The sequence below is a fragment of the Ambystoma mexicanum genome, chromosome 2q (assembly GCF_040938575.1).
Source record: "Ambystoma mexicanum isolate Mex_15411 chromosome 2q, UKY_AmexF1_1, whole genome shotgun sequence".
In the NCBI taxonomy this organism is placed as follows: Eukaryota; Metazoa; Chordata; class Amphibia; order Caudata; family Ambystomatidae; genus Ambystoma; species Ambystoma mexicanum.
This window is the reverse complement of record NC_090924.1, coordinates 978703236-978713208: the sequence shown is the minus strand read 5'-3', so window position 1 is coordinate 978713208 and position 9973 is coordinate 978703236.

The window sequence follows — 9973 nt, the reverse complement described above, 5'->3', positions numbered from 1 at the left end:
CACCAAGTTATTTGTTCATCCCTATAGCAACTCTGCCCCACCACCTACACATTCCAACACAGCCCGACAGCTATCAGGCAAACAGACTAATATTGCAAAGCAAAGAAATGTTTTCAATATAGTCGTCTATAGGAAGTACATTTGGAAAAACCTCTAATGGGGATTAATGTTTACTATGACTCCGTTGCTGGCTAAGCTAAAATTCCTAGCATCATGCATAGCCAGCAGGAGTAGTGTGAGCTGCTTGCATAGATTTGCAATCAAGCCATTGGGATCCTGTGCTTCAGTAGAGGTTGCATGCCCAACATTGGCAATGCAGAGTGGCCTATTTAATTGAGAAACATCTTCCTGCTGCAACAAAAGAAACTCATTTGACCACGCAGGCAACCTAAGCAACCCAAGAAGAAGGCATGGTGGAGGTGTAAAAGGGCCTGTGGGTGTTCACTGGCTCTGGAGAGAGACGTCCTTACACCTCCCCCTTCTTCCACACATTCCTCAGTCGGTCTCTGTTGAAGTGGAACCTCTTAGACTAGGTGTCCCACAGGGAAGCGAGGCTAAAGGTGCAGGGGCTCTCAGTCTCCCTCTGCTGAAGGTGTGCAAAATTGAGGCCCTTCCATCACCTGCTGCCAATGTACGGTTGTGACATTGGCATGAGCAGACTGTTTCAGAGACACCAGATTGTTATGCAGAACTCAACTGAGGCATTCCAGCCACGGTGGGGAGTGACAGTGGCCAACACCTGTTGTATGGCCCCACAGCAAAGTTGATCGCAAGGAAAGAAGGAGGACTACAATAACGTCTATTAGCACCCTGGGAGGCGCAATCCACCAATAAGGATGTTCGGAACGCGGACTGTATTCACCAAGCAATGCCCGAGTTCTGGGCACTGTCATTGGTGACAGGCGCTTCCCTTCCCCTTCACCATTTAGCACCCATCTTGTTTCCCTACACGGGTGCTAATGGTGTCCTTTTTTCCAAAAGGAAAAGAAAAATGAAACTTACTTAAGTGGTGCGTCTCGGCTCCAGCAGTGCTGCTCTTCGGGAAGTCCATTGTCCATGTTGATTCCTCTCTAACTACCCTGCCATCTCTTCCTTCCTCCTCTGCCCATTCTTGGGCACCTCTAACACTTCCGCAAGGTGTAGCTCATGCCTGTATCCAGGCACGGAAGTCCTGCAAAGGTGGCAATCTGTACCACATCACTACTCTTAACCCCGATTCAGCTGTCAAACACTCCTCTGATATCTGCCGTCTCCTGGAAGAGCTTGATTTGGATGTACTTTGTTTCACGGCCAGCTCTGTCACAAGTTTTGACACTCTCCTTCCTGTTGGCTACAAGATCCTCTTCGAACTCAGAACCAACCGTCCCGGCGGTGGTGTAGCCCCGATTTTCCCAGACTGGATCCCTGCTTCTGTCATTCAAACGCAGGACTACTCCTTTGAATGCTTGTTCTGCCGGCTCTCCATCTCTCCTGGCCTTTCTCTCACTGTGGCCACCATCTACAGGCCGCCCTCTTCCTCTCTGAGTGGGCTGACCCCTCCTCCTCCCTCATTGCCTCTCCCTCTCCCTCTCAACATCTCCTCCTCGGAGACCTGAAACTCCACCTGGATGCTACTAACAACTTTTCAGGGCTCTTTCGCAACCTCTGCGACTCTCTATTCTTCCCTCTGCCCCGACTCATTCTGCAGGGCACACCCTTTGATGTTCTGATCTCCTCAGACATCCCCATCCCCAACTCTCTCTTGGAGTGACTACTTTTTTCTTTCCTCCCACCCATCTCTCTCTACCCCCTCAGCTGACCCACCACTGCCACCCACCTCATCGGTCATCTGGCCCATGAAGCGTGTCAGTTCAGGCTTTCGCCACCACTTTCTCTCCTCCTCCTACACCTTTGGCTGACTCGCACTCTGAGAACTGCCCTCTCCAACCTTCATCTCTCTATCTCTAAAACCCTTGATGTCCTTGCCCCTTTCATGAGGATCCGTTTGAAGCCTGCATCCAAGTGCAACTCTTGGTACGATTCTGACCTCGCCACCCTTAAGTGCAAGTGTAGGGTGGCTGAGAGGAAGTGGAAGGCATCAAGTGCACCCTCTGACAAACTGGCGCCTGCTCGAAAGGCATTAAAGACTCGGTCCTCTCGAAGAAGAGAGCCTACATCCAAGTCTGCGTCTCGGCGGCCTAAAACAACTCAGCCAAACCTTTCAAAATCTGCAAGGATCTGGCCAATCCTGTTGCAGTCTCTACCTCTCCTCTTCCCTCCCAGGCCCTCTGCACAGCTCTGGCTTAACATTCCACCACTAAAACACAGGACATCCTGTCCACTCTCTCTTCCTCTACCTCCTCTTCCTCTCCATCTACCGACCCAAACCCCTCTTCAGCTGACTCTCCTACTCCTTTCGCGTCCTTTCCCCGTTCTGCCCTGATGAGTTTTCTAGACAAGTCTCGTTAAAGCAGGTGCTCCCCTGCTCTTCCAGAACCATCAAGGACCAGATGAACACCCTTGCGCCAGCCTTGGCTGATTTCTGCAATCACTCTTTTGCGACTGGAACCTTCCCTCCCCCCCCCCTTAAGCACTCCCTTGTGCACCCCCTTCTTAAGAAGCTGATCCTTCCTCTCCGGCAAACTATGGCCCGATCTCCATCACTCCTTTCCTGGCCAAACTCCTGGAAAAGCTGGCCATCTCCCAGCTTAATCTACCATACTGAATCTGTTGGTTGTCTCCACGACCACCGTTCAGGCTTCAGAGGAGCCAGAAGCACAGAAACTGCTCTCCTGAACCCTGTGAAGAATTGCTCTCCAATCTTGACTCTAACCTTGCGTCTGTCCTCATTCTCCTTGATCTATCCTCTGCTTTTGACACAGTTGACCGCGCCATCCTGCTCAATCGCCCCTGTGACAACCCGTGTATCTCTGGTGAGGCCATGTCTTGTTTGACCTCCTTTCTCACTGATCGACACTTCCCGATCCAACTTGGGTCTTTCCTCTCTTCGATCTCTCTTTCTACTTGTGGTGTTCTCAAGGGGTCTAACCTCTCTCCCTGGCTTTTTAACCACTATCAGGCACCTCTTGCCCACCGCATCTCCACCTTCTGCCCTAACTTTAAGTGTTAGGCGGATTACACCAAGCTCTCCTTCAGGCTCCCCTCAGCCACTTCTGCTCTGTCTCTCATACCAGACTGCCTGTCTGCAATTCAGGAATGGTGTGCCTCCAACAATCGAATGCCAGTAAGACAGATTCTCCTCATTGGGACACCTGCCCACTTCTTTCCTCTTTCACTCAGGTCACCCAACCTGGGCCATCTACCTGCTCCTTCCAATGAGACTAAGAACCTTGGGGTCATCTTCCACTACACTCTGACCTTCTCTCCTCACATCTCTGATGTCTCGAAGAAGTCACACTACCAGCTGCACCTCCTCAGAGGTGTTCTTCCTTTTCTCACTTTCCCCCAGAAGCTCACTGTCTCCAGTGCCCTGGTCCTCTCTAGACTCGACTACTGTAACAGCCTCTTTCTAAATCTACCTGCCTCTACTCTTCGCCCTTTACAACTTATCCAAAACAGGAATGCAAGACTTGTCCTTGGCCCCAAGTCCAGGGATCATATCGCTCCAGCACTGAAATCTCTCCACTGGCTCCCTGTGGCTGCAAGGATCCAGTTCAAGACCCTCTACATCGTACACAAGGCTTTCTTGGGCCTGGGACTACCTCCAACTTTCTCCTCCTTAGCATCTTACTTCTCGAACCCTCACGCTCATCCACCTCCAACATCTGGAACAGCCTCCCTCAAACTTGAGCAGGACCACCTCTGGTTCTGGAAGCAACTAATGGCCTTCCTTTTCGCTTCTGCTTTCTCTCTCCTTCTCCCTTGCTGATATCCCAGACTGCCCCGCACACTGGTATCCTGGCCACCCCACTGTACTCAGGTCCAAGATCCTGCATGCCCAGTTGCCCTTGCACTGCTTCCGGGCCTCCCTTGCACTTTCGGGTCTGTATCTGCAACCCTATAGTACCCCGATTCTCTGCACTTATGAGCCACTTACTGGCAGCACTTATGAGCTACCTGCACTTTCCCGCCCCCTCTCATCCTTCCCTGACACGTCTCCCCATTCCCCCCCGCACTTGCATGATCTGAATCACACAAGCCCTAGTAAGATCATTGTTTTGGGGATGCTAATGGTATCTGCAAATCGAAAACAACAAAGCACAAGGGTACACGAGAGACGTGTGAAGAGCTGCTGAAAAGGTGGTAGTAACGCTAGACTTTAGCAACTCATTGATGAGTGACATACCAGATAGGATTGGGGCAGTTGAGTGCAACAGGGTAGAGCCCTTCCACGCTTTTTGATGTATGAGAAAGGAAGGAAATAAGTGAGAGGTGGAAATTGGAATGGGGGTGAAAGAGGCAAAGGCCCATAGGTGGATCAAGTAATGGTGGGTGCGAAGGAATCAGGAAGTAGACAACTGAGTAAAGCTTGGGACACAAACTTATATTAAAATAAAAGGAAGGTTGGAAAAAGGCCCATATTGCCCTATACTAAGGTGGAATTTTCCTACCAAACTGAAACTAATAATAGTGTGTCAGCAAGTCCAAAGCAAATGTATTTGTCCAAAAACTATACTTGCCCTCAAAACCACTTCAATATAATGTGTAGGGATGTCAGCATCAAAATGAGAAGGCTCAGTTGGTGGACCACACAGTCCACCCATTACAGGTCAAGCAACCGACACACCTTACTTGCTTCTTCTCTACAGTTACACTGCCACTGTTTCAGCGTCACAGTGGTATTGGATGTATCCACTTGGAGTTTTCCCAATAATTGCTATGCCACCATTCACTCGTTATACTTTCAAATAGTCTCAGAGCTTTTGCCACCGCTTATTCTTTCAGTTTACACAGTTCCTTATATTCTGACAGCACTTGCCAATGCTTATTTTCTTCAGTTTACACTATGCACAGTTCCGTTGTATCAGAAAATATCACAGACTGCTTTCAATCCAATTGGTATTCAATCACACTTGCTTTCTTTCGGTTCAGTATTCAAAACTGAATGTTTTATTCCATTCCATTCAGTCACATTGCATAAACTACCATCAAATTCCCAGTTGACTCTCCTGCTGGTAATGTGCACCCTGTTCAAGGGTGTTTTCCCAAGTTTAAAGACTTCTGTTTCTTTGGCCCTTTCTCGGCCTTATCAATGTCACCTGGTTCACAGTTGTGTATTCACAAAACCCTTTCTTTCAGTTCACTCCACTTTCAAGTTATCGTACTGTCAAAAGTCTGTCTTTCAAACTGGACCGGCATTCACATTGCCTAAATGGTCCCTCGCAAGCGATTGATTCAGCCTGCAGAAACCTCATGGTTCACCCCACGGCGTCCCGGAGTCATTCAGGCTCCTTTGACTCACTGGGTACGCAGTCTCCAGGTGCTGCTCTGAGCGTCAGCAGGTTCTCTCTGGCTGTCGCTGCTCCCGGCTGAGTGCATCTCTCTTCCAGGATCTCCGCCCTCGTTGTACGGAGAAGGAGTCCCTCCGACTCCAGGAGGTCTGCATACCAGCTCTGCTTCCGGAGAGCTTTGGAATGCTCCAGCCACAATCCGCTTCTGCTGCAACGACATGGCCGCTTCAGGCACGCATCTCCCAGTTCTCACCTCCGGCTTCTCCTGCAAGCGTTCCACAGGCAATCTCTTTAGCCTCACCTGAGCGGGCCATTAATGCCACCCCTTAGACCTTGTAAATGTTCCATAAAATATGGTATAACTCACTTTGGCAAAACCATAAGGAGGAAAGGCAAAATTACATCCTTAAGGTCAATCCTGGTTGCTGATATGACAGAAAGACAAGAGTGGCAAAGAGGCTGCCCTTTTGACCAAGTGATTTTTCAGAAGAAGAGTGCCTTGCTTACTTGGAAGTGCTGATGGGCACTAACGTGTACCTTGTCTTTTCTGAAAGTTGTTCAAAGTCACAAAGGTGCAAACTGCTGAAGCTGCAGTAAATATTAAATGTTGCAGAAAGACAAATGGCAAAGAGACTGTCCTTTTGAAAGGGGAACGTTCAGAAGAAGGGTGCCTGGCCTACATAAAGGTGTTGAGGAACACTGATGTGAATATTGTCTTTTCTGGAAAGTTGATAAAAATCACACAGTCTCAGATTGCTGAAGCTGAGATGATATTTTTTGGTTGTCAGTAGATTTAAAACTTCAGAAGCCCAGTTGAATGTGGAACACTATGGGGCAGGCGAGTAGACCTGCATGGTGAATCCTTACTGGAGTTTACCTGGTATGAGGATTATCCAGGTGGATGTAGTGGTGCTGTGAAGTCATCCTGACAAAGATATAACTTGTGATTTATAAAGCTATAGAGACTTGAGAAGTGCCACCAAGAAGCTCAGTTTCTTTGGCCTTCCCAGTAGTTGTGTTTCTTTAAATCTTACAAGGAACTACATTTCTTTTATGACATTTACAAGTTGTGACAAAGCATTGTGGCCCAGAACCTCATTGATGCGATTTGATGAAGTGGAAATTATTATTCAAGGTAGAAGACATCTTTCTGGTGATTGTCAAAAGAAAGTTCTGTTAAAAAATGTTCAAAGTGAAGGAATCAAGAACTGAGTTAGAACTTTGTTGTAAACCCAGATTTCCTGGTTTCTTTATGCTGAACGTTGGAACTGAACCTAACTTGAAACCTGGGCAAGAGGAAATAACCCAGGTTACCAAGAAAGATTGTGAATACATTGAAAATACAACTGCTGATATTTGTTGTGTGCCATATATTTTTTTGTGCATTTACGGTCAAGTGTGGGGGCCAGATATCCTATGTTAGACTGTTTCCTTTAGTTTTGGATAGGCAGGGAAATCCTTGTCAGAGTAGGGCAAGTGAGGCGTTTGATGTAATTTATGATTTAATAAAATGGCATATTTTGAGTAATCATCCAAAGGTTGTCCCCCTCACATTTCTGATCCCTCACAGTGCTTGATAGTTTGTCAAGTGGATGTGTCATTCGATGCATTGATGGTATTCATTTGGTTTTAGTCCAGTGGAGGGAGGATAGCATAACTTCTTCTCAGCATAAGAATGCTAGTTTGTAAGGCTATTTAGGTTCCAGATTTCTTTGTAGCAGAGAAATCCGCAAATGCAAGTATTTCATCCTGGGAATGTCAACTGGGGAGAGTTGAGTGAAGAAAGTGTTTGAGAAGATTGGTATCTGATGTTTCACTCTTCAAATAAAACTTAAAAGTGATTACATGCTATTGAAATCTGACTGCAGGCATTATATGTTTCAGGTAAGGCGAGTGAGGAGAATTTCAGGGAGACAGTTTTTGTACCCACTAAGACTTTCCAATTTTCCCTGGTAAGAAACCAGAAGTACACAGCACCGGTATAATTTAATTTGTAAGATACTATGGTATTTCTGCCAAGGCTTCATGTTGAAGGAAAGGTTGCCTAGAATACGATCCAAGCATTAAGTTGATAAAAACAAATGCTGATTATTGCAGTAAAAATGACCAACGTTTAATGCACTCGCAATTTCGCTCTACTGCCCTGTAAATCATTCTGGATACACCACACCATTCTGGAGCTTACTTTATCAATACGGTCCAACAGTATAAAAAGAACCAGCTTCTGGAGAAGGCTAACAGACTGAACACTGGCATTCTTAACGGGCATCACTTCTATTGTGTGCTTTGAATTCTATACAGTCATTAGTAATAAATAAAGTGAGCAACACATGTACATCCTCTTGTTGCCACTTAAATTAATTGTCCTTTTTTTTATTTCTTAATTTTCAATGCAACAAGTTATTTACTTTTTTCTCTTTTCTTCAGATGTTTTTGGTTAATCCATTTCATGATTTGCAACTAGAATATGTGATATATATATATACCAGAAGGAAGGGCTGCGGGAGAAATATAGGAGCAACAACATTGATTCGTTGGATCTAAGACCGACTAAGCAGAAGGATTTTGAGACCTTTAGTTCAAGCCCCATAAAGAAGAGAACACTTAACAATTTTGCTTTTATATCATGGTTCAACTTTTTTTCTAGCCTGTGTCATCGAAATTAGGATTCGATGAACAGGAGCTAAAACCAGCTCCTGGGTGTCAGGCATTATCCAGTAGGCAGGAGCTACCACTGGAGAACCAGGGGCATTGCAAATCTAACTTCCACATGAGATACACATTTTACCTTTTAGCCAATTATGTATGCTGTGTTATGCTTAAATGTGAACTAGACATGTCCTATTTGCCTTTGTTAACATTCAAGTACTCAAGGGTAATGTCACATATGCAACCAGTTGGTTTGGGGATACAAAGCTGGCTGCTAATAGCTGTTGGCATTAAGGTAACCAGGCTTTCCTAGGCTTCAGCAAAGGAGATAAAAAGCTCCCAGCTTTTTTGAACTATAGACATTGGTAACTGTCATTCAGGAACAATGGACGTGCCACGCTTTATTTTGTACCACGTTTCCTAATGGGGTGGGGCAATGCCTCAATGGCCACTCCAATCTATTGAACTACAAAGAGGCGAATGCCCACTTTGTTCCCTGTGGGGAATAAAGGTCATAAGCAACTGTCCCTACCCTACTCATCAAGGCCTCTAGCTTACCTAAAGTCCCAGAAGTATCCAAGCGCACTGCAAAACTAAGACTTAGTCAACCCAAGCACAGCGACATGCTGTGGAAGTAAATTGTGTTTCCTTTCAAGTCTAACAAGAGCAAAATTGACCTACCACTATTTAATCTGAAGGGGTAGGACGACACTTTACCAGCTCTGTCCCATTATCAATCAAATGAAGAGTGCAGAATTAGCTCTTCATGTTGTAACATTTTGCTAACATTAGAATGAATAGGTATGCAGATTCTGTGTATATAGTTAAAAAGGGTTGCATTGATAGCACTCAAAAACTGTTATCTAACCGACATCTCCAAAAGAGATGGGAAACAACAGCAAGACCAGTGGGAGAAAAGCTGTGAAGACACACACCAATTCTAACAGACAACAGAAAAATAGATTCAATGTGTCGCAGGGTAACAGCGATTATGACTTACATTAAAAGCATAAGCACATTGGGGGGCTGTCAAGGAAACAGATTAATGGTTAGAAAACGTATGCATTTCTTCAACAGATTTTACATCAAACATTACATTAAGCGGATAGCAGTGCTTAATTTGTTACAAAACAAGTGCCAGGGCCCAAATAGCTTCTTGCAATGGGGGATGGGACAGCTCCCTGTCTACTGTTGACACCACCCACTGCTGCTCCATGAAGCGTCACACGACTGCTCCATACAGTGTCAGCATATTTGGGGTTAAAGCTCCAACTCCCACTGGTTCATTGAGGGTGAAATCAACATAACATATTAGTTGTGTCTTGAAATAAGATATATCTTTAACTGTTTCTCTAGAACACATAATCATTAGCATTTTGTTCTAATCGTCTCGGTGTCAAGTGGAGCAGGTTATCCATATAACCACAGAAATAAAAGAGAAGAAATGCTTTCCTCCTATGGTAGATTGATGGACGAATGTAGGCAAAATCATTACTGAACTGATGAGTTGCCTGTCAAACAATACAGCAAGATCGTCATTCATAGGTGGGCACCCATGACTGGCTCTCCTGTTTGATATGGGTCTTTTCCCTGACATTGCCCCTGTTTTGGGGCTGGTGACTGGCCTGTTGTCAACCCACCCTCCGGCTGGTTATTGCACTAGAGATTGTGCAGCAATGTCTTGTGGAGCAGTGTGTGGACATGGCCAGCATCAGTGCCCAGCAGCGTCACCTTGATTCTCATTGTTTTTCCTGAAAATTGATAAATAGTCCTGCCCTGCTAACCTGGGTCATCATGTTTGTGAATAACAATGAGCCAGTCCAGGAAGCAGAGACGCTGGTAAGTGCGCACTGTTGTTGATTGTTATGTTACTATGACGGACTGACAGTTAAAATAATAAAGTTGCCAAAACACCAGAACATAATCAAGCAGAG